The 26,265-nt window shown below is 41.9% G+C and overlaps 1 protein-coding gene across 1 annotated transcript in view; it reads right to left on the bottom strand.

Moving 5' to 3' along the window:
• Positions 1-1,089: 1,089 nt before the first annotated feature.
• The window catches only part of vwa5b1 (von Willebrand factor A domain containing 5B1), a 396,694-nt gene continuing 371,518 nt past the window's right edge, over positions 1,090-26,265 (bottom strand). Inside the window, exon 23 of the transcript XR_011962666.1 lies at positions 1,090-1,113. The gene's annotated coding sequence lies outside the window, so the exon portion shown is untranslated. The remainder of the gene's footprint in view (positions 1,114-26,265) is intronic.

Raw genomic sequence — 26,265 nt, 5'->3', positions numbered from 1 at the left:
CAGTTGCAACTAACATTATTAGTAATGATCAGATATCTTATATTTATGTTTTTATTAGGTGGTCTGTTTAATCTACTCAAACATCCAAAGGGTTTTAATTTCTTTTAGCACAAAATGGGACACACATGTTAACTGATTCATAATAGTATGCAATAATTTTGTTGGAAACATAGAAACTGAGAAAATAAGAGCAGGAGTGGGCTAACATTTGTATTTTCTACAGCTGTGACACTTCCATAAGTTGTATGTGTCTTACTTTTAAATATCTCAGAATGCCTCATGTTAACCTTCTGGTGATTGAAGCCTGGCTCTAATTATTCACTGTTTCAGCAGTTTGCAGACTGTCAAACCAAATTAATTGCAGTTCAATATATAACTTTGGGAAGAGCTAAAGGTCAAAAAGTTCAATCTTTGAAAAGATCCATGCAATCATCTGGCTCTCACTATGTCTCTTAACTCCTTTCTTTTTCAGTTATTTACCACTGAAATCCATTTGTACTGACTGCCTCCAATGACATTTACTGCTAACTCATTCCCTAAATTCATTGTAGAACATATCTGTCATTCTGGTGATAAGTCATTGACCTGAAAGATTAATTCTGCTTCTACAGATGCTGCCTAATCTGCTGGGTTTTTCCAGTAAGTTTTGTTTTTGTTTAAGATTTACAGCATTTACAGTATTTTGGTTTTGTTTCCCATAAGTTTATTACCTTTGCTAGAAAAGTAATTCTGCCTAATTTTCTCCTACCAAATACTTCATTGCCCTGTAATCTATTTTATTCATAAATTCATTTCATTCTTGTTTTCCTATTTTAGCAGCTCCTTCAGTTGTGCTATCATAGTATGTGTTATTTTGTGAAAGATGTCTGACTGTTCACTGTATTACAGAGTCAGCCTCCAAACAATAGTCAAAGGTATGCTTAGGATAACATCATGCAATACTGATACCAAAAAAGAAAATGCTGAAAAATCTCAGCAGGTCTGGCAGCATCTGTAAGGAGAGAAAAGAGCTGACGTTTCGAGACTAACGGACCCTTTGTCAATGCTTTGACAAAGGGTTTGTTAGAGACTCGAAATGGCAGCTCTTTTCTCTCCTTACAGATGCTGCCAGACCTGCTGAGATTTTCCAGCATTTTCTCTTTTGGTTTCAGATTCCAGCATCCGCAGTAATTTGCTTTTATGCAATACTGATACTTGTTTTCAATGTACGATTGCCTTAAGGAGATATTTAGGAGCTGGAAGAAGGCTGTTGGTTGCCTATTGCTTTCGACAGAACAGTTCTAACTTCTCACTAATTGAAAAAGACATATTACTGCCTTTTGGTTATATTCCCAATGATTCAGTGCTTATCTGTAAGGGTATGAAGATTGTGAAGATAGAGGCTATGACAGAGTGGCATCTCCTTGGTTTCATTATTTTATTTAATCTACTCAAACATCCAAAGGTTTTAATTTCTCAATTACAATTTCTAATTTTTAAGTTCTAATTAAATGCTGCACAAAACGAAGCACACATGTTAATTGATTCATATAATATGCAATAGTTTTGTTGCAAATATAGAAACTGAGAAAATAAGAGCAGGAGAAGGCCATTTGGCCACCATTCAACATATTCATGGCTGACCCACTATCTCAACACCATATTCCCAATGTCTCCCCATACCATTTGACTTCTTTAGCCTCTTGAAATATGTCTATTTCTAAAATATAACCAATGACCTGGCCTGTACGGTCTTCTGTGATAGAGAACTCACAGGTTCACCACACTCAGAGTTAAAAAAAAATCTTTCCTCAAAAACAAAAACAGAAAATGCTGAAAAGCTCAAAAGGTGCAGCAGCATCTGTGGCGAAAAATCAGAGTTCACATTTCAGGTCCAATGACCCTTCTTCAGAACTGATGGTGGCTCAGAAAAGAATGATTTTTATACAGAAGATTGGGGGAGGAGGGAGGAGTGGGGAGTAGTAAACGATAGGTGGAGATAGAGCCCAAGGGAAAGACGACCAGTTGGACAGACAAAGGAGTGGATAAAGGTCAGCGTAGGAGAACAAATAGCTGCTAATGGGGGCTATTAGTGACTGACAATGGTCTGCATGTAGTAGCAATTCACTTGATGAGAAGCCTTGTGTTTGGGGATTGGGGTAAGGACATGGGAGAAGGTGCTCAGGTTATTGGACTTGATATTGCATTCAGAAGGGTGCAAGGTCCCCAAGCAGAACATGAGGTGCCATTCTTCCAGATTTGCTGAGCTTCACTGGAGCACTGCAACAAACCTGAGACAGAGATGTTGGCCAGGGTTTACAGTGGTGTGTTGAAGTAGCAGACAACTGAAAGCTCAGAGTCTTTTTTGTGGACAGAACATAGGTGTTCTGCAAAGCAGTTACCAAGTCTAAGATTTGTTTCCCCAATCTAGAGGGGACTTCCATTTTGCCATTTTGTCTCTTACCTCATCTCCATCCAAAATGATCTCCTGTGTATCCAGAGACTGTGCCAATCAAGTAAAACATCATCTCTATATCAATCAATGAGATGCCCTCTTATTCTTCTGAACTCCAGTCAGTCCAGGCTCAGTTCACCCAAACTCTCCTCAACCAACCTGCCACTCCAGAAATAGTTGCTGCATTCCCTCTATGAAATGTTTAACCCATCTTAGGTCAGGTGAAATCTCCAGCTGTGGTCACACTAAGGTCCTGTACAGCTGTAGTAACACTTCCTCATTTCTGTATTCACATAGTCATGCAAAAAAAATCCAGTAAGTCTGTTACACATGATTTCGCCTTCATAAATCCACACTGAATCTGTGTAATCGCCTTGGTATTTTCAAGGTATCCTGCATCACATCCCTTATAATAGGCTCTGACATTTTACTGACTACTGATGTTAGGCTGGTAAAAACAATGACTGCAGATGCTGGAAACCAGATTCTGGATTAGTGGTGCTGGAAGAGCACAGCAGTTCAGGCAGCAAATACCCAATCTTCTCTCTCTGTCCTTTTTTTAAACAGTGGAGTTACACTTCCCACCCTCCAATCAACCAGGACTGTTCCTGAATCTACAGAATTTTGGAAGGTAACAACCAACACATCCACTACTTCCATGGCCCATCCTGAGATGTAGATTATCACACTCTGGGGATACGTTAGCTTTCCGTCCCATTAATTGCTCCAGCACATTTTTTTAAGAGCTAATATTAATTTCTTTCAAGTGTCCCTTCCCAACAGACCTTGGCTTTGCTAGTATTCCTGAGTTACTATTTTAGTTTGTATTATTTCATTCAGAGTGATAATTTTTAAAAAGAAACCCAAAATTCTTGAAAATGATTGAAAGGACCAAACAAAAAGAATTTTAGTTTTAAGACTTTAACCGTAGCAAATTATCTAAAAGCAACATTGGCAAAATATTATTTCAGCAGGTAACTTACACCAAAAGAACTTCTTAACTTGACCTGTAAAATTTTATTTGGAATTCCTTGATAAGAACTCATGTGTTCACTTCACAATTGGAATTATGGGTACTGCATATACAGTTAATGGGAAAAACTGAATAATTCAGCATTATCCTAATGATTTGCTGAGTTGTGCACTTGTTCTGATGTGCTTGATCTCCAGGAGTGAGTTATTAATTAATCTGCATGTTCCTATGAGTGCAACGAGTCAGTCAGTGCATTGAATGAATTAAACAACCTGATGACTTTTGTTTCCCATAAGTTTATTACCTTTGCTAGAAAAGTAATTCTGCGTAATTTTCTCCTACCAAATACTTCATTGCCCTGCAATCTATTTTATTCATAATTAAATAATGAAAATCTAGCTTGTAACAATCTCAAAGATAAACGCAGACCAGGTAATCCCTTTGATAGTAAGGTGAGTCCAGCAATGGTGAAGGAACAGTGATACACCGTACGTCAGGATGGTGTGTGATTTGAAGATGAATGTGCAGGTGATCTCTTCTGTAATTGTTGGACGATTGCTGTTTTTTATCAGAGCCAAGACCTCCTGCCGAATAAGTGGCAATACACTTTTGAAAACAAATTTCCTTCAACCCTAAAGTGGTATACCATGGATGAGAATAGCATTTTTCTTGTCTATTTAGAAGAGTCTTGTTGACTAAATAATGGGATGTTAATTGCATTTTTGTAACTATTTGCAAATTACATGATTATACTCCACTGCGCAGAATCACAGAAGTGTTATGGTGCTGAAGGAGGCTATTTATTTCATCATTTCTGCTCTGGCATTACCACACGGATGAAGCAGAAGTGGTTACTGCAGGTGCTGGAGATCAGAGTCAAGATCAGAGTGGTGCTGGAAAAGCACAGCAGGTCAGGCAGCATCCGAGAGGCAGGAAAAAGTGACATTTCGGGCAAAAGCCCTTCATCTTTTGCACAAAACATTGATTTTTTCTGCTTCTTGGATGCTGCCTGACCTGCTGTGCTTTTCCAGCACCACTCTTACTACACAGACTGTTCAGAGAAGCACGAGACTCAGGGTCTATCAGCTCCTCCTCTTGCCTGCCCAGATTCCTGGGACATTATCCCAGGGTGCAATTAATCAGATTTAATGTGCTCAAACCCCAAATACAAAAACATTGGTCCAAGCCAGACAGTAGACACCTTCTTACTAACACCTAATGTGGTTGGACACTATGAGTGTATTAATTGCGCCCTGACATTGGACATGTTTCCAAACTGAACCAGTCAGTCTCGAGTCTCAGTCAGTGAATTTTTAATTTCCACCTGAGAGAAAGGTGTCAGTCGGCTCTGAGTTCAACCCCATTCTCTGGGGTTTATGCATGAGAATGAACATCTAACTGTAGGTTTTGCATTGACTCAAAGATATGAGAAATTGGAAGTTTTAGATGGAGGGAAAATCAACCTAAATTAAACAATCCAGCCTCTAAACTTCTATACCATAGATTCTGACTCGTTCAATAAATCCAGCATTTTCTGTTTCATTATTGATTTTTACATATTTTGACAAGAAATTTCTTTTTCTAAGACATAGGAGTATAAGCACACAGGAGAACAAAGAAACCTAAATAGCTGCAACACTGTTTTTATTTTAATTGAATGTAATCCTGGAATAAGAGAATCAAACACGTTTCAGAACAGATGACACGTTTATTATTAAGCCTGATTCAATCACACTCTGTGTTTCCTGGAATTCATGGTCTGGGGATTGCAGCTGTTTACCAGAAACCAGAGTTGAAAAATTTAATACAGCATTAAAATATTATACACCTTGTCTAATTGCTAAATTAATTTGCTTAACTCACTGAGGACTGAATTCCTGAGTTTTTAAAAGCGCCTGTTATTTTCCAAACTGCGAAATATATCTCTTCTAATTATCAGGCTACTGTAGTGACTGTAATGAGGTGAAACTCATAGAATATGAGTTCCCTGATTGGGGCTGTTAATCTAGTAAAATCAGGGAGCCGGATGGCGTGTCAGGACGGACCGAGAGCTGCAATGGGCATGGGGTGGACTGAGAGCTGGAAGGGGTGTAGGGGTGGGCTGCCTTAGAGTGGCTGAAAGGTGGGAGGAATGGGAGGAGGTGGTCTGTATTCTATGCACTGTTTCTTATCTAACTGGACTGTCTTGTATGTATTTGTTACTGTTACTTTTGTGGGGACTGAAAGTGGGATTTGAGGTTTGTCATCATTTCCCTGAAAACTGGTTGAACAGTGGGGTTTGGGGTCTGTCTTTGCTGCTCCTCTCCCCGGTAAATTGCTGTTTCTCTGTTTACGGCTGTTAATGTTAATTGTTTGCTTGTAACATCTACTGTTTAATAAAACAAAATTTAAAAAATATAAACAGGAATGCCGCGAGTTCTGTTGACTGAGTGCTGGCTCTGAGAGAGCTGGATCAGTGTCAAGAACACTTCACATGTAAATACAGGGGGACTTAGTGATGGAATACTGGCCTCTGGGGAGTTATTTCAACCACACTTTGATCCCAATTTGATTAAAGCTCATTTCTGGAGAAAGTGAGGACGGGAGATGCTGGAGATCACAGTCGAGAGTGTGTTGCTGGAAAAGCACAGCAGGTCAGGCAGCATCTGAGGAGCAGGAGAGTCAACGTTTTGGGTGTGATTTCTGTTGGTGATGTCACTCTCAACCCCATAACCACGCCCACTCCAGTGGCATCTCCGCCCCCACCCCCCAGCTCCAGCTCCATCCAGGTCCTAGCTCCCAGTGTTTTTACTACTCCCCCAAGCATCCCCCTCACTGAGGATGAAAACTCAGTCCCTCGATGCTCTTGGATTAATGAGTTTGACACACATTGTGACGTTGAACATTTCTTCCTTTGTGTCCACCTCCGGCTTACTCTTTTCAATCAAGACTCCTGCCCACCCACTGAGGACCCCTTCTTTCATCTCCAACACAACCCATCCATCTCAACACCCCGTGATGGTCCGTTACTTTCCCTCAATCTCTTCATTTCAAACTGCCGCCATGAAATAGACCGCCTCAAGCTGTCCACCCCCCTTACCCACTCCAACCTCTCACCCTCGCATCGTGCAGCCCTCCACTCCCTCTGCTCCAACTCCAACATCACCATCAAATCTGCAACAAGGGGAGTGCAGTGGTAGTTTGGCGCACTGACCTTGACACTGCTGAAGCTAGGCACCAACTTGCAGACACCTCCTCCTACTGCCCCCTCAACCATGACCTAACCTCCCATCACCAAACTATCATCTCCCAGACCATACACAATCCCATCACCTCTGGGACTCTCCCAACCACAGCCTCCAACCTCATTGTCCATGAACCCCACACCGCCCGATTCTACCTTCTACCAAAGATCCACAAACCTTACTTCCCCGATCGAACCATTGTCTCAGCCTGCTCCTGTTCCACTGAACTCATCTCTGCATACCTTGACACTGTCCTGTCCTCCTTGGTCCAGGAACTCCCTATCTATGTTCGAGACACTACCCGTGCCCTTCCCTTCCTCCAAGACTTTTATTTCCTTGGATCCCTACACCTTATCTTCACCATGACATCCAGTACCTCTACACATCCATCCACCATGACAAAGGCTTCCCCTCATGCCGTCCCAACCAGTACCCTTCCACTAACACCCTCATCTGCATGGCTGAACTGGGCCTTACCCTGAACAGCTTCTCCTTCCAATCCTCCCACTTCCTCCAAACCAAAGGGGTAGCCATGGGCATATGCTTGCCTCTTTGTCTGCTACATGAAACAGTCCATCTTCTGTAGTTACATTGGCACCACACACCACCTTTTCCTCCGCTACATCAATGACTGTATTGGTGCCACCTCATGCTCCCATGAAGAGATTGAACAGTTTATCAACTTCACTAGCACGTTTCACCCCAGCCTCAAATTCACCTGGACCATATTGGACACTTCCCTCCCCTTCCTGGACCTCGCCATCTCCGCCAACAGACTAACCGCAGACATCTACTACAAACCCATGGACTCCCACAGCTACATGGACTACACCTCCTCCCACCCTGCCTCCTGTAAAAACGCCATCCCTTTTTCCCAATTCCTCTGCCTGAGCCACGTCAGTTCCCAGGATCCCCAATTCCACCATAGAAAAATCTCAGATAGCTTCTTTCTTCAAAGACTGCATTTTCCCTTCCATGTGGTCAATGATGCCCTCTAGTGCATCTCCTCCACTTCCTGTGCCACAGTCCTTGAACCCCACCCTTCCCAATGCAACAAGGACAGAACCCCCTGGTCTTGACCTTCCACCCCACCAACCTCCATATACATCTCATCATCCTCGGCCATGTCCACCACCGACAAACTGCCCCCCCCCCCCACCAGGTATATATCAGCGTTTGAGAGAGATAATTCCCTCCATGACTCCCTTATCAGATCTTTGCACCCCCACCAGCCTTCACCCCACACCCGGCACCTTTCCCTGCCACTGCAGGTATTGCAACCTGCACCCACACCACCCCCCCTCACCTCCGTCCAAGGTCCCAAAGGATACTTCCACACTCGACAGAAATGTACCTATATCTCCACCAATGTCATCTACTGTATCTGTTGCACCCAATGTGAACTCCTCTACACTGGGGAGACAGGATGCCAGCTGGCAAATCATTCCATAGAACATCTTTGGGACACCTGCACCAACCAACCCCACCGTCCCATGGCTGAACACTTCAGCTCCCCCTCCCACTTCACCAAGGACATGCAGGTCCTGGGCATCCTCCATTGCCAAACCATTACCACCCAATGCCTGGGGGAAGAATGCCTCATCTTCCACCTTAGGATCCTGCAACCATATAGGATTCACCAGTTTTCTCATTTCCCCTCCCCCCACCTTATCCAGTCCCAAGCCTAAAACTCGGCACTGCCCTGTTGTCCTGTCCATCACCTTTCCCATCTATTCTCTCCACCCTCCTCTCTGACCTACCAGATCCTGGCATTGACCATTGGCAGGTTAGGGTGCTGCTGGATATTTTTTTCACTGCTGCCATGAACTTATCAACCTTTCTGTTAATTAGTTTAATTTTGCTTTTTGTCTTCTGCCCCGTTGCTAGCACTGATAGGTTTCTTAAGTAAAATCTTACCACCGCATTGTGTGAGGAAGAGGATGAACAAACTGAGGATTACCAGGCAGCTCAAGTAGCAGGAGAGAAAGCTCTGTGCTCAGCTGCCAGAGTGTAGAGAGAGTATCTTCAACAAAGGTGGCTTTATCCATCCTGGTTGAGAGAAACAAAGCTGTGACACACAGCAGATTCTGCACGAGGTATAAGACTCACCATTCTTCTGGACAGGTTTGCAAAGGCACTTCATGTACCACAATGTTTTTGTTTCAACTAATTTCCAGTATCTCTGAAGACAATCTAAATAGTTACCTCAATGCAGTACTGAGGGAGAGCTTCATGTTGGAAATGGCATGTGCCAACTAAGAAGAAGGTAACGGATAGCAATGATATGGAGACAGAGCAGGATAGTGGTGTCAGGCAGAAGGTCAGTGCTGGGACCCCCGTTGCTTGTATGGAGAATGTAGCTGGCCTGATTAGTAAGTTTGTGGATGACATAAAGATTAGGGGGTGCTGTGGATAGTGAGGAGGATTGCCAGAGGGTACAACAGGATATAGATGGGCTGGAGACTTGGGTGGAGAAACGGTAGATGGAGTTTAATCCAGACAAATGTGAGGAGGGAAGTATACATTAAATGATAGAATTGTTTGAATCATCAACAAATGGAAGGACGTTGGGGTACCGATCCACAGTTCCCTGAAAGTGGCAATACAACTGATAAGGTGTTCCAAAGGCACATGGCATGCTTACCTTCATCAGTTGGGGCATGTCGTGTTGCAGCTGTACACAACAATAGTTAGATCACATTGGAATATTGTGTACAATTCTGATTGCCACACTAGCAGGTGGATGTGGAGGCTTTGGAGAGGGCAAAAACGGTTTACGAGGACATTGCCAAATTTGAAGGGTATTAGCTATGAGGAGAGACTGGACAAACTTGGTTTGTTTTCTCCTGAACTTTGAAGGTTGAGGGGATGACCTGATAGAGGTTTACAAAATTACGGGAAGCATGGATGGAATGGATATTAGGAGTCTTTTTCCCACGGTAAAGATGCCAGTTACAAGGGGATATAGCTCAAGGTAAAAGTGGGTAAGTTTAAAGGAGATGGGAGAGGCAAATGTTTTACAAAGAGGGCAGTAAGTGCCTGGAATGCACTGTCAGAGGAGGTGGTAACAGCAGACTCAACAACAAAATTTAAGAGGCATCTTGATAGATATAGCGCCAGAGACCCAGGTTCAATTCCCACCTCAGGCGACTCTCTGTGTGGAGTTTGCACATTCTCCTCCGTGTCTGCGTGGGTTTCTTCCGGGTGCTCCGGTTTCCTCCCACAATCCAAAAATGTGTAGATTAGGTGAATTGGCCATGCTCAATTGCCCGTAGTGTTAGGTGAAGGGGTAAATGTAGGGGAATGGGTCTGGGTGGGTTGTGCTTTGGCGGGTCGGTGTGGACTTGTTGGGCTGAAGGGCCCGTTTCCACACTGTAAGTAATCTAATCTAATCATTTATGAATAGGCAGGGAATAGGGGACTACAGATTGCATAGAGGCAAAAGAGTTTTAGAAAGACATCTTGTGTCAGTGCAGTGTTGCTGGGCCAAGGGCCTGTTCCTGTGCTGTCCTGTTCTTTGCTCTGAACTGCTCCGACTGTAGAACTGTCCTTAACAGTGCACAAAGGTCAGGTCCCAAACTTTTGGAAAGGGACTGACTGCAGAAAATCTGCTCAGATTGGCAACATACCTTTAAAAATTGATACCTGTGATTTATATGAAACTGTTGGGAAGTATCCTGAGGCGTTGCAAGAGAGCCTTGGGAAGATAAAAGGTGTCAGAGCCAAGAACTATGTGAACCCAGAGGCCTGACCTAAATACTTCAAGGCACAGCCAATCCCTGATGCACCAAAGTAGAGACCGAATTGGAACATCCAGAGGAACTGGGCATCATACCCTATTGAAGAGAAGGTGAAGGCCATCAAAAGGGGCTCAGACCCCAAGGAGCAAGAGTTAAGGTTATTCCTAGGTCTCAAAAATTACGAGGGACATATAAAGTCCCAGTAAGCATCTCCAGTGACAGGTCTCCAGGGATCCTGAGAGTTATCCTTAAAAAAAGGGACTTTTATCGTACATTGTCCAAACCCGGGGTGGGGTTGGGGGGATGGGGGGTTGAGGGATGATTGCAAAAAATAAAGAAACCAAGTCGACCACCTCCAGTGGAGCCTTCCACCAGGCCACCACTGAGGATGAGTCCCCTGTAGTGATTATTTGATGCCCTTCACAGAAGAAACATTTGCCTATTTTTATACTGCCCTCAACCAGACCTGGAAAGCAACTGGAAGGAGCCATGGGCAAAATGACACAGGAAGCCCCACACTTATAGGAGTGAGGATGATCCCTTGGATTCTGAAGAGAGGATTCTAATAACCCCAAAAGGCACAAGAGGATTGAATAGTTAATCTCCTGTTGAGCTCATTCAGTCTGAGTTCCCATGGTAACACCAATATGAGCAATATCCACAAGTGTTAGAAAAGAGAAAAATATAAAGCAGATTTGGAATGGGTCTGTCCCAGGCTGGGACTGGCCTATGTACACCACAAGTTGTGGCTCTATCTTGGTGTTTGACAATATACAATGTTCCTTCCTGATTGGCTTCCTGAGGTATTACATCAGTCATTTCAAAACCCATTGAACTGGGATCGAAGCAAGTTATCACTGAACTAAAGGACAGCCGAAAGGTAAAAGCAAAAATTTAATTTGAATTTATACAGTCCTTATTTTATATTTAGTGAATTATTTCATTTTACAAATTGATTCACATGGGAATGCCTAGTATCTGACATGTATGGTGCTGAATGTTCAATCAGGGGAATGTCCAAAAGATATTTTTGACATATATAATGAACATAACTGGAATTTTGAGGAATTGCTGTACAAACATTTTGTAAAATACAGGGTTACTCTTCGAGTTCAACAACACTAAAACTCAATTAAATCATCTTTGTAACTTCACCTGACCAGAAACTTCATGGAGATGAATCTTGCTGAGCTGGGACTGAATGAGGTCTCAAACTTATGAATGCCTTTAAGAAAAATGCAAAATTATTCTGTATCTCAACCTTAATTTCTGCTCCTATATCATATGGTCTTAATCTCTGTTCTGATGTCATACGGTCTCATGGTCTTATTATTTTGAATTGAGAAAAAGAAAGAAAAACAGTGACCATGGTCTTCCAACTCGCACCCCACCATTTATATTCCCATATGCTTTGACATCCAATGTAATAGGGGAGGTGATAACCTAATGGTATTATTGCTAGATTATTATGTCAAAGACCCAGATAATATCCTGGTGACCCAGGTTTGAAATCCACCATGGCAGATAGCAGAATTTGAACTTAATATAAAAGAAATCTGGAATTAAAAGTCTAATGATGACTATGAATCCATTGTCAATTATTGGAAAAATTCATCTGGTTCATTAATAACCTTTAGGGAAGGAAACTGCCACCCTTACCTGGTCTGGCCTACATGTGACTCCAGACTCACAGCAATGTGGGTTACTCTTAACTGCCCTCTGGGTAATTAGGGTTATACAATAAATGCTGGCCTAGCCAGTGATACCCTCACCCTGTAAATGAATTTTAAAAATACATTAACAAGTGCCATTTAATTTAATGAGAAACTAGAAGATTGAGCATTGTAGATTACAACAAGTATCACAATCGCTGGCAAATTGCTCCATTGCACTTTTGGCAAAGTTACAACAGTGGAGCTAGTGCACTCCAAGTAAGATTCTAACTAGTCTGTTCTTTGCTTTACAACAACATTATAAGTTTCTAATCATAAAATGTCAATACAGCTTAGAAACATTAATTTACTGTTTGTTCCTAAGATATTGCAGGTAAACTCTGAGCCAGGAAGCTGCAGGTCACACCTGGTCAAGATATGTTAAGCAAGCTACTAAGACACACCATTGGAACAGGTGGGATTTGAACCTAGGCCCTCTGGCTCAAAGGTATGAGCACTACCACTGCACCAAAAGCAGTTCAATGTAGCTATATAATGGTGTGCATCTGTCAAATTGACTGGCGTAGAATCATTTGCCTACTGTCCTCCAGAATACTGAACGTCCCAAGTAATAGTAGGCAGCTGGCCATTATGGTTCTTGTGGCAGAGTGGTAGTGTCCCTGCCTCTGAGTCAGGTGTCCAAGGTTCAAGACTTACATACTCCAGAGGTTTGTAATAACATCTCTGAACAAATTGATTGGAAACTATCTATACCTGGCTATCATCCTGTCCTTTGGGACCTACTTTAACTATATTACAACTGGGTCTTAAATATGAATTTTTTGCGATCAAAGCTGTTTTCATTGCAGCTTGGCTAAACTACATTTGTTTTTTAAATGTTTCACACCAGGTCATTAACTTTGAATTTCTCCATGTTTTGGCAGTTATTAAGGAGCAGCAGTTGGAATTCAGCAATATTCCCTGAAATCGCACAGTTCAGTTTAATCTAACCATTCTAGTGGGAGCAGTCATGAGACTGAATAAAACTGTTGTTTTAAACCACACCCACTGTTACTTTGCAATGGAAATCAGGGAACAAATTGGAAACAAATGATTGGTCTGATCTCATCTGCTCCTCTCCAGGAATGGTACATTTTACCTACATCAAAGTGACGTATCAACAGGATACTACAGGTATATAGTCAAACACATTGGTCACAGTGTAAATGGGTACTAAAAGTCAAAGTTTGTTGCACACACATCACCAACTGTATGCTCTATTATAAATTATTGTTGGTATAATTTCAAACCAAGTCTGTGTGGTAAACTGCTGATTATTCCCACTTCATCAGAAGACATGACTCTTAAGGTTTTCAAGGGCCTAAATATGTTGTCTTTCTTGTTGAGGTGTCTGTGAGCTCTTTCTGTTCCCCTGCTGTCTTCCTGCTCTAACAATGGGAGCTAACGAACTCCCTCTTGTTTGTTCAACTTTGTCAAGTCTTTCCAGGGTGCTCAATAAAACGTTTGATGTGATAAGTACACTCAGCTGGCTATTACAATAGAGGTCCTGCTTGTCTCAATGATAAAGGCTATTTTGAAGGCTGATATAACAAAAATAGCAATTGCTGGAAAGGCTCAGCAGGTCTGGCAACATCTGAGGAGAGAGATCAGAGTTGACTTTTCAGGTTCAGTGAGCCTTTCTCACAACTCTCTGCTATGAGGAAGGGTCACTGAACCCGAAAAATTAACCCTGATTTCTTTCTACAGATGCTACTAGACCTGCTGAGCCTTTTCAGAAATTTCTGTTTTTTGTTTCTGATTTCCAGCATCCACAGTTCTTTTGGTTTTTATTTCAGCATGAAGCAATTGTGTATTGCCCATCAGGTTGGAAGGTTCACACACCAGTACAGCTGGGTTGCTGTGTGTGACGGACCTGTAGGGTTAAGGGTTATATTGATGCTTGTTAAACAGCTTTGTAATGATTGATAAAAGGAAACTCTTAACACGTACTGCCCCTTTCATTGCTCAGAAGTGTCATCACACTTCATTTGCTACAGTATTCCATTTGGAAGCCAATAGAGGAGGTTGCATTGAAAAAAAATTAAAATAGGCTTAGGGCTCTTTTGGTGCAATGGGCAGTGTTCCTATTACTTAGCCAGTAGGTCCAGGTTCAAGAACCACTTACTCCAGGTGGTATGTAATAACATCTCCGCACAGATTAATTAGAAAAGATCTTAAAATGAGTTACACCTCCTGAATATCTATAGCACTGTTTCAGGCTATGGATTGTATAGGATTATCAAGAGGTGCACTGGGTTGTCTGTTTGAGCAGTCCTCACGTTCAGGGAAGAAACATCACTAATATTATTTCTTACATTCTCAACTCCATTATTCTGCAGTTTGTTTTATGAAATGCTTCCTGTTGTGCTAATGCAATCAGTTCCCACTGCCTGCTTTGGCAATGATCTTCTCTATATTCACTCTTGACATTTATATGTATTTTAATCAGCAATGACCCCAATGCTATTCCAATCATTGCATCTAATTGCCTTCTTTCATGCTGGGTCCAGCTGCATGTGTAATCACCCATTGCTTCTTCTGCAGGGGCCAATATTTACCCTCAAGTAGTTTATCCTTTCCAGAGGTCAGCCTCCCATGTGGTACTACAATGAAAAGCTTTGCTAAGATTGGAATATGAAAATGGGATGGATTTCCCTTTGCCTGCATGATTTGCTATAACCTCAAAGAAAAAGCTTTTAAATTAGTATCAGTGTCCTCCCATAAATCAAAGCTGGGAAGGGGGTGTGGGGGTGAGTTCCACATTTGAAAAGAGGAGACCATTCAGTCCTTCAAACTATTTCACTGTTCATTTAGATTATCTGTATCATACCTCCTTCAGTTAGATTATCTGTATGATACCTCCTTCAGTTAGATTATCTGTATCATACCTCCTTCAGTTAGATTATCTGTATGATACCTCCTTCAGTTAGATTATCTGTATCATACCTCCTTCAATTAGATTATCTGTATCATACCTCCTTCAGTTAGATTATCTGTATGATACCTCCTTCAGTTAGATTATCTGTATGATACCTCCTTCAGTTAGATTATCTGTGTCATACCTCCTTCAGTGCTATTCGCCATGCTTTTTCCAAAATGACTTCAGGTTACAGAATGTACTACATGACGTTGTACTACATGAAGTTGCCAAAATCAATTGTAAAGAGGCAACATAAGATTCTCACAAGGATAAAGCTTTATACCCCTTCAACCTTGCATCATATGGAGCATAATTAAGGAAATTCTCAACTATTCACTTTGAAGTTTTTAAATTGTTTGTGTACAAGTTCACCAGCTCTTTGAGGTAAAGTTGAGCTGGAATTCAAATTGTGGTGAACAAAATACCTCTTGTTGTCTGATGCTGTGGAAATGGGAGCTGCCAGTATTTTGTTGCTTCAACCAGACACCATTTTCATACTGACAACCCGATAATTATATTGCCAAAAAATAATTCCCAGTGAAGTTATTACCAAATTAGGCTTAACTGCATACATTCCCTTTTATTTAGCAAGTACATTTTATCTGGCTCCAAACACTTCTGTTTCACAGTTGACCTGTTTTTGACATTGCCGTTTATCAAGATTGGCTTTGCCGCACCCTACAACTATCCAGCTGATTAATTTGGCAGTTTGCTTTGCCAGGAATATATTTTCACTTCAAGCTGATTTCTTCTTCTGTAAGATTTTGCAAAATTTGGCTGTTGATTCCTCAAACACAACTTTTTTTTTTGTTTTGTTTTGGGATTGAATCACCGACTGCACTAACATTTTGGCAAATTGCATTTTCACTGGTACAAGCCTCCACAAAGTTTAAGATGCAGTTTTCATCTGTTTTTGAAGTTCTCTTTTAGCACTATGCCAGCGCTTGCTTTTTTCTTGAAGAATTAAAAGAAACCTTGCTGTGGTATATTTTCAATTGCGGCTGTAGGAAAATCATTGCCCCAGTGTTGAGTAAGAATAAAAAAATCACATTAAAATTACAAATTATTCAGAGAAATACAATTCAAGGAGCATAACAATAAACTGAGATGAAAATTAATAGGCCGGAGCCAGGAATAATTATAAATTTGTCACTATATAGCAGAGAGATGTTTTACAGTCTATATAAATGTGTATTGTATGTGTGCGATAAAGTGCTGAAGGAAATGTTATTGCAGAAGTCCATTTCTTATTTTGAAACATTCCTGGTTAGCTCCATCAATCTTTTATGAAGCAAATCCCTACTAAAGGTACCAATGAACACAATAAAGCAAGATAAACTAACTTCCAGTGTCTAGCCAATCTTTAACTGAATTAAATCCATGGAAAATCTGGTACATCTCAATTAGACCTTAAATCTCTACTTTAGTACATAAATAAAATCTGTTCTCACACCTGAAACTCAAGACCACTCGTAATCGAATCTGTCATGCTCTGGAAGCTTCTTCTCTGCCTCCTGCCTTTCTCTTCCTTTAAACTCTAACACTTTAAACACGTTTTTAGTCTCCCAGAACCACCCCTTTCAATATTTCCTCTTTTATCTCAATGCCCTTTTCTTCTGTTTGTAATCTGATTGTACACCTGTGAAGTAGCTCGAGACATGTTTCTTCCTTAAACACAGCAAATAAATGCTCATTGCAGTTATTGGATAGCCCTATTGGTTTCCAGGCATGTTGAAACCAATCAGAGTGGCTTAGTTCCACTGATTTCACCTCTCACTGTGAAGACCCAAATGTTCCAGCTGCATGTTCGTGCCTGGCAAGCAACTGAACAGATTTTATCAAAAGAAGCTGGATGGTAAATTTACATTCTGTAATTCAATGGACTCAATGATTTTCTGGAAAAGAAGCTGAACAAAGAAGTACCAAATAAAAGCATCATTACGGGTACAACTTGCTTCAAGTCAGTAATTTCTAGTCATTATCTTGAATCAATTCAGATAATTATCAATTTCAAATTTCATCTGTGCGTTTATTAAGGAGGGTTCCAGTTATTTGCTACTTGGAGGTCACAAGTCTCAAAGTCACCAATGTTTAGTATTTCCATCAATTTGATTGATGCATCTGTTAATGGAGACCATTATAACTCCAGTCCCACACAGTCCGGGATGATAATTTAGTAGCAATGAGAAAAGCAGCTCACATTTCCATAAAATCTAATACATTTTAGTCCTAAATAACAGTGACCTATTTAAACTGTTTGCAAAGCTGCTTTAAGTGGAAAGCTAGTTTGCCAAAACATAAAAGGGTTCAAGCTTTTTGCACTGATCTTACTTGTTGAGTGTTTTCAGGCACATATTATGCTTCTTTTTAATTAGTTTAAGCTCCGCAGTGAACCATTTCATCACAAAAATAAAATACAAAGTGTGGAATATCTAAAAGTCACTTCCTGCACAAGAGTACCCTGTAATCTGTCAAATTTGTATTTTTGCCTATCACACAGCAGTGCAGTGTGTTGGCTGTGCAATACTTAATGTTTGGAAGAAAATTCTTTTAATACCTTTTGATATGCCTGTGATTGGAAGATATAATGCCCTTTCTGCCCCTTGTTTGAAATTGCAATTTTAACAAAAAGCAAAAATATTAGCTTCAACCTCCAGTTTACAGAACAGGAAGGTGGGCCATCAATGCAGGAAGTGTATAGAAATAGGTGTTTCAGTCGTTGACAATCTGACTGGTTGGAGCAGGTGAGATACACAGTGGCTGTATGGAAAGAAAAATACAGGAGCATGAAGCAAAGAGACATCAATACAAGGCAAGGGATGAGTGTTTTGCGGCACTATCACTTAGCTAAATGGAATAGACTTTGAACAGATCTTGCTCAAGACCGGGTATTCACAAGGTGCTATGGGCCATCAATAGCAGTAGATTCCCTTCTTCTTTCAAACCCTCTGAAATTTTGGAGCAGTCTTCTCCCCACAGGGATTCCCCTCCTAAACAGTTTTACTCGGGTGAATCCTGCACTGACTTTGACTACGCAGGGCCACCTCCTTCAGTCTCCAGCTTGGTGAAGCAGCCCCCAAAATCCATTTTCAAGTCAAATAAACCTGATTAGAATCCCAATGAATTCACTCATTGACTCAAACAATCTGTAAACTCATGGCCCAGCATATCCCCCAACTCTGCTTGTCAGCGTCAAGCCAGGAGTTCAACCTCCTGAAAAGTTCAGGGGAGCATGCCAGGAGCAGCACTAGGTATACCTAAAAAGGCTTACCTAAACCAGGCAACCTGGGAACTAAAAAACAAGACTACTTGCCAACTGTATGAGCTGCAAGCAATAGACAATGCTAACTGATTCCACAACCAATGAATCAGAATTAAGTTCTGCAGTCCTGCCACATCCAGACTTGAATGATGGTGAACAATTAACACACTGGAGGAGGAGGCTCCACAAATATCTCATCTCAAAGAAGGGGGAATCCCAGCACATCAATATAAATGATAAGGCTGAATCATTCACAGCAATCTTCTGCCAGAACTGCCAAATGGATGATCCAGCTTAGCCTCCTCCAGTAGTACCCAGCATCAGAGATAACAGTCTTCAGCCAATTCAGTTCACTCCACTTGATATCAAGAAACAGCTGGAGACACTAGATACTACAAAGGCTATGGGCCCTGACAAACTTCTGGCAATAACATTGAAGACTTGTGCTCCAGAACTTGGCATACCCCTGGCCAAGATGTTTCAGCACAGTTACAACATTGCTATCTGCCTGACAATGAAAATTGCCCAGTTATGTCCTGTACACAAAAAGCAGGACAAATCCAACTCAGATCTTATAGTCCCATTGGTCTACTGTTGATAGCCAGTGAAGTGATGGAAGGTGTCATCAACAGAGCTATCAAGCAGCACCTGCTCAGCAATAACCTGCTCAGTGACGCCCAGTTTGGGTTCCCCCAGGGTCACTCAGTTCCCGACCTCATTACAGCCTTGGTTCAAACATGAACAAAACAGCTGAATTCCAGAGGGGAGGGGAGTGACAACCCTTGACATCAAGGCTATATTCAACTAAGTGTGGCATCAACGGAGCCCCAGCAAAACTGGAGCCAATGGGGATAAAGGGGAAAATTCTTCACTTGTTGGTGTCATACCTGGCACATTGGAAGATGGTTGTGGTTGTTGGAGGTCAGTCATCTCAGCTCCAGGGCACCTCTGCAGGAGTTCCTCAGGATAGTGTCCTACCCCCAATCATCTTCAGCTCCTTCATCAATGACCTTTCCTCCATTATAAGGTCAAAAATGCTGGTATTCACCAATGACTGCACAACGCTCAGTGCTATTCATGACTCCTTGGATACTGATGCATAATGAGTGAGCCTATGGCCAAATGCAGCAAGACCTGGACAGTAATCAAACTTGAGCTGAGAAATAGCAAGTATCAGTCATGCCATGCAAATGCCAGGCAATAACCACCTTACAAAAGAAAGAATCTAACTATTGCCTCTTGACATTCAATAGCACTATCATCATACTGAATCCGTCACTGTCAATAGCTTTGGGGTTACAATTGATCAGAAATTTAATTAGACTATTCATATAAGTATGGTGTTGACAAAAGCAAGTCAGAAGCTAGGAATTCTGTGTCAAGTAACTTACCTCCTGACTCCCCAATGCCTCACTGTCATCTACAAGGCACAAGTCAGGAGTGAAATGGAATACTCCCCACTTGCCTAGATGAGTGCAGCTCTAACAACCCTCAAGATGTTTGACACCATCCAGGACAAAGCAACTCACTTGATTGGCATGACATCACAAACATCTACTCCTTCCACTGCGGACACTCAGTTGAAGCAGTTTGTACTATCTGCAAGGTGCACTGCACCAATTCACCATGATTTCTAAACTAAAACAGTACCTTCCAAATCCATGACCCTACACCCCTTGAAGCATGAGGGCAGCCGATGCATGGGAACATCACCATCTGCAGGTTCCCCTCAAAGCCACCCACCATCCTGACTTGGAAATACATCGCCATTCCTTCAGTGTTACTAGGTCAAAATCCTGGCATTCTCTCCCTAAAGACATTGTGGGTCTACCTGAACCAAATAAAATGCAGCTGTTCAAGAAGGCAGCTCAAGGGCAGAGATTACCAAGAAATACTGGCCAGCTAGTGATATTCCTATCCCATGAGTGAATAAAAAAATGATGAGGGGAGAAAATGGAAGGTGAAGGGAAAAGGTAAATTAGAAAGGAAGATAATGTGACAAATATTTATGGACAGGAGGCAAAGAATGTGTAGATAATAGAGGAATTTACTGGATAGACAAAAACAAAGAATCCGTTATATGAGCCTTAAAAATATAAAAGTTCACAAATGTTAATGAGTGGAAAACAAACAAGAAGGAATAATTTTTATTGTAACTTTTTCTGTGTTATGGACCCTGAATTAACCACATAAACAAATACAAAGTGGAGAACCATAGATCTGTAACAAGTGATGAATGTATTATTAACTTGTTACATTACCTCCTTCCAATTGACCTGTCCCTCAATTTTCTGACACTGTTTATTTGACATAAAATAGGAATAATTATTTATTGCTAACAAAAATACTTTAATCAATTCTCGGAGTGGCAATGATACAAACTTTTAAAAAAAAAACTAACTACCTGAACTATTAGCCCCAAAGTCCCCCATTTACCCCCAAGCTGGCACTTAAACCTGGCAGACAAGAAGAGTGATTAGTAGTGGAGGTGGGATATCAGGTTAAAGACAGAAAGCCATGTGGTTAGACTCAGAATATTTGAAGCTCAGGTTAGGAATTCTAACCTCTGAATGTACTAAACCCCTCTGTGCAGCTCAAAGACAGTTTGCTAAGCAAAGAGTTATGGAGATGGGTTGGTTCCTTCTTCTGGGCAGTCTTCTTGTGGTGCCCGATCAATTGGACACTTACAATATGGCTCCTTGCTGAAAACTGTGTTCACGTTGACCTTTCCTGCTCCAGTTATCTGTTCTTTGCTTCAAGCAGTGTCCCCATGGTTTCCTCCTAATCGGGCACTCATTCCTCCTTTCCAGGAGGAATCCTTCCTCGGATCACATTACTCAAGCTGGAGCCATTGGCTCCCCAAATAGGGCTGTCGGTTTGGAGTTACAACTCTCCAGATTGTAACGTTTTTGTACTGGTCAATTTTGTGTCTGTTGTGAGGTCATGGGGTTAAACTGCTTCTTAGCTTTCATTGGCTTCATCATACAATCATCATAGAATCTCTGGTGGGCGTGAGTAGTGAGGTATTATGGGTGGAGCTGAGAAATAAGGAGAGTGCAGGTATATTGTTGGGACTGTATTACAGGCCTCCCAAGGGTGAGCATGAGGTAGAACAACAATAGGTATTCACATTACAGAAAGATGTAGAGGCAACAGGGTGTTGGTGATGGGAGATTTTAATTTTCCCAACATTGACTGGAATACACTAGTGTCAGAGGTCTGGATGGGGCAGAATTTGTAAGAAACATCCAGGAGAGTTTTCTAAAACAGTATGTCAATAGTCTGATGAGGGAAGGGGCCAAATTGGACCTGGTGTTGGGGAGTGAGCCGTGGAGGTGGTAGAAGTTGTGGTGGGGATTTCTTTGGGAACAGTGACCACAATTCTGTAAGTTTTAGAATACTCGTAGATAAAGATGAGAGTGGTCCTAAGGGAAGAGTACTAAACTGGCCCAAGACCAATTATATCAAAATTAGGCAGGAACTGGGAAATGTGGATTGGACACAGCTTTTGAAGGGAAGTCCACATTTGATATGTGGGAGACTTTCAAAGATAGTGTAGGATAGGCATGTCCCATTGAAAGCAAAGCTGAGGATAGGCAAGATCCATGAACAGCAGATGACAGGGAAAATCGTACAATTAACCAAGAGGAAAAGGGAAGCGTACATAAGGTCCAGGCAGCTAAGAACAGAACGGGCCTAGGAGGAATATCGGGAAAGTAGGACCAGTTTTAAATGAGGAATCCAGCAGGCTAAAAGGGATCATGAAATAGCTTTAGCAAGCAGAATTAAAGAGAATCCCAAAGCATTTTATTCTTATATAAGACGCAAGCAGGTAACTAGAGTAAGGATGGGTCCACTAAAGGATAAGGAAGGAAGGCTGTGTGTTGAACCTGAGAGAATGGGTGAGATTCTGAATGATTACTTTGCATCAGTGTTCACTGAGGAGAGGGACATGATGAGTGTTGAGATTAGAGATAGATGTTTGATTACTCTGGATCACATTGACATAAGTAGGGAAGATGTGTTGGGTAGTCGAGAGGTTATTAAGGTGGACAAATCCCCAGGACTGGATGTGATCTATCCCAGGTTGCTGAGGGAGGTGAGAGAGGAAATAGCTGGGACCCTGACAGATACCCTGTGTCATTCTTAAACACAGGTGAGGTGCCGGAGGACTGGAGGGTTGCTCATGTTGTCCCTCTGTACAAGAAGGGTAGTAGGGATATTCTAGGTATCTACAGACCACTGCGCCTGACGTCAGAGGTGGGGAAGTTGTTGGAGAAGGTACTGAGAGATAAAATCTATTTATATTTAGAAAAGAATGGGCTTATCAGTGATAGGCAACATGGTTTTATGCTGGAGAGATCATGCCTTACCAACTTAATAGAGTTCTTTGAAGAAGTGACCAAGTTGATAGATGAAGAAGGGCTGCAGATGTCATACACATGGACTTCAGTAAGGCATTTGATCAGGTTCCGCAAGGTAAATTAATGGAGAAAGTGAAGTCATATGGTGTGCAGGGTGTTCTGGCTAGGTGGATAAAGAACTTGTTGAACAACAGGAGACAGAGACTAGTAGTTGAAGGGAGTTTCTCAAAATGGAGAAAGGTGACCAGTGGTGTTCCACAGGGATCAGTACTGGGGCCACTGTTGTTTGTAATATACATAAATGATCTGGAAGAGGGCACTGTTGGTATGATCAGCAATTTTGCAGATGACACAAAGATTGGTGGAGTAGCAGAAAGCATAGGGGGCTGTCTGGAGAGCTGGGTAGAGAAGTGGCAGATGGAGTTCAATCTGGGAAAATGTGAAGTGATGCATTTTGGGAAGTCTATTTCTAGAGCGGACTATACTGTAAACAGAAGAGCCTTGGGAAAAGTTGATGAGCAGAGAGATCTGGGAATTCAGGTCGATTGTACCCTGAAGGTTGCTGCACAGGTGGATAGAGTGGTCAAGAAGTCATATGGTATGTTAGCCTTCAACAGGTGGGGTATTGAGTATAAGAGCTGGCAGGTCATGTTAAAATTGTACAAGACTTTGGCTCGGCCGCATTTGGAATGCTGTGTACAGTTCAGGTCATCACATTACCAAAAGGATGTGGATGCTTTGGAGAGGGTGCAGAGAAATGAGGGTGTTGCTGGTATGGAAGGTGCTCGCTATGAAGAGAGGTTGGGTAGGTTAGGATTGTTTTCAATAGAAAAAAGGAGATTGAGGGGGGACATGAGGTTTATAATATCATGAAGAGGATAGACAGGGTAGATAAAGATAAGCTGACGGAATCATGAACATTATACAGAATCCAGTCTTTTTTGATATACTTTTAAAAAAGCAAATAAATGCTAGAAGTAAGATGTATGAGGAAAAGTTCCCTGGGTGAAGGATTCAGTGATGAAAGGTCATGCTTTTAAGGTGAGAGGTGAAAATTTTAAGGGGGATACACGCGGCAAGTACTTCATACAGAGGGCAGTGGGCATTTGGAACACATTGCCAGCAGAGGTGGTCGAGGCAGGCACGGTAGATACATTTAAGATGTGTCTGGACAGATGCATGAGGAGGTGGGGAGCAGAGGGATACAGATGGTTAGGAATTGGGTGACAGGTTCAGACAGTGGATTTGGATTGGCTCAGGCTTGGAGGGCCGAAGGGCCTGTTCCTGGGCGGTAAATTTTCTTTGTTCTTTGTTCCAATCCCTAAGCATGGAAACAGGCCCTTCGGCCCTCCAAGTCCACACTGATCCTCCGAGGAGCATCCTACCCAAACCCATTGCTCTATATTTACCCCTAACCTACACATCCCTGAACACTGGGCAATTTAGCATGGTCAATTCACCTAACCTGAACATAGAATCATAGAGTCATAGAGATGTACAGCATGGAAACAGACCCTTTGGTCCAACCTGTCCATGCCGACCAGATATCCCAACCCAATCTAGTCCCATGTGCCAGAACCCGGTCCATATCCCTCCAAACCCTTCCTATTCATTTACCTATCCAAATGCCTCTTAAATGTTGCAATTATACCAGACTCCACCACATCCTCTGGCAGCTCATTTCATACCCGTACCACCCTCTGCATGAAAAGATTGCCTCTTAGGTCTCTTTTATATCTTTCCCCTCTCAACCTAAACCTGTGCCCTCTAGTTCTGAACTGTCCGACCCCAGAAAAAAGACTTTGTCTATTTACCCTCTCCATGCCCCTCATAATTTTGTAAACCTCTATAAGGTCAACCCTCAGCCTCCCATGCTCCAGGGAAAAATGCCCCAGCCTGTTCAGCCTCTCCCTATAGCTCAAATCCTCCAACCCTGGCAACATCTTTGTAAATCTTTTCTGAACCCTTTCAAGTTTCACAACGTATTTCCGATAGGAAGGAGACCAGATTTGCACGCAATATTCCAACAGTGGTCTAACCAATGTCCTGTACAGTCGCAACATGACCTCCCAACTTCTGTACTCAATAGTCTGACCAATAAAAGAAAGCATACCAAACACCTTCAAACCGGAGCACCTGGAGGAAATCCATGCAGACACAGGGAGAATGTGCAAACTCCACACAGACAGTTTCCCGAGGCTGGAATTGAACCCGGGTGCAGTGGTGCTAACTATTGAGCCACTGTGCCACCCTTCCTGTACAATAGTGGGGCGGGGTGACCAATTAGCAGATAATTCCATTCCACGCTGATTCTTGCAGTATCTTACTTGCATCAATTGGAATGCTGACGGAATCATGAACCTTATACAGAATCCAGTCTTTTTTGATAAACTTTTAAAAAAGCAAATAAATGTTAGAAGTAAGATGTATGAGGAAAAGTTACAAAGAATGGATAGGGTTAAAATACCTACCAAGGTGCATGACCCAAACTCAAATGGAAATTCACAAAGAGTTTTGTGCCTTGCGCCCTGTATGGTTTCTTTTGAATTTCTGGTGCTGTTGACTAGATTCTCATAGAGTCAGAGACCAAGTGAAAGGACAAATTATGGGCAAGAGCAGGCCATTCAGCTCCTCAAGCTTGGAGGTCTCTGTGTTTCAATAAGATTATGTCTGATCTGATTGTGCTTTGAATTCCATATTTCTACTTATCCCCCCCTCCTCTGCCTCCCCCCGAATATGGAGGAGGTAATGGTGTTGTGGTAATGTGACTGGACTAGTAATCTAGAACCCCTGGCCAATGTCCTGGGGATATGAATCGAATTCCACCATGGCAAATGGTGACATTGGAATTGAACGAAGAGTTGACCTATTGGTAACTATGTAACTTTCGATCATTGTAAAAGTCTACCTGGTCATTTTGGGAAGAACACCTGCTGTCCTTATCTTGTCTAGCCTACATGTGACTCCAGAACCTCAACAATGTGGTTGAATCTTAAGAATGGGCAATAAGTGCTGCCTTAGCCAGCAATACTCACATGTTGTGAATGAATCCTCAGAAAACCCTTGATCCTCCCACTTAATAAGAATCTATGAACTTCCACCTGAACAATATTCAATAACCCTGTCTGTACAAGCTTCTGAGGCAGATAGTTCCAAAATCACACATCCCTCAGAGAAGAGAGATTCATAGGGTCATACAACACAGAAACAGACCCTTCAATCCAATTTGTCCGTGCTGACAAAGTTATCGAACTAAACTAGTCCCGTAGCATTCTAAACCTTTCCTATTCATGTACGAGTTCAAATGCCTTTTAAATATTGTAACTATACCTGTATTAACCACTTGTTCTGATAGTTCATTCTATATATGAACCACCCTCTGTGTGAAAGAGTTACCCCTCAGGTCCCTTCTAAATTTTCGTTCTCTCACCTTAAAAATATACCCTCTGGTTTTGAACTTCCCCTCCCTAGGGAAAACACGATTGCTATTCACCTTATATATGCCCTTCATGATTTTATAAACCTCTACAAGGTTGCCCCTCAACTTTCTACATTCAGGTGAAAACAGTCCCAGCCTACCCAATCTTTCATAATAACTCAAACCCTCCAGTCCTATCAACATCCTCGCAAATCTTT

This window comes from Chiloscyllium punctatum, chromosome 16 (genome assembly GCF_047496795.1).
Source record: "Chiloscyllium punctatum isolate Juve2018m chromosome 16, sChiPun1.3, whole genome shotgun sequence".
Taxonomy (NCBI): domain Eukaryota; kingdom Metazoa; phylum Chordata; class Chondrichthyes; order Orectolobiformes; family Hemiscylliidae; genus Chiloscyllium; species Chiloscyllium punctatum.
Note: the sequence above shows the minus strand (reverse complement) of the source record. Positions and strands in the feature narration are given on the sequence as shown.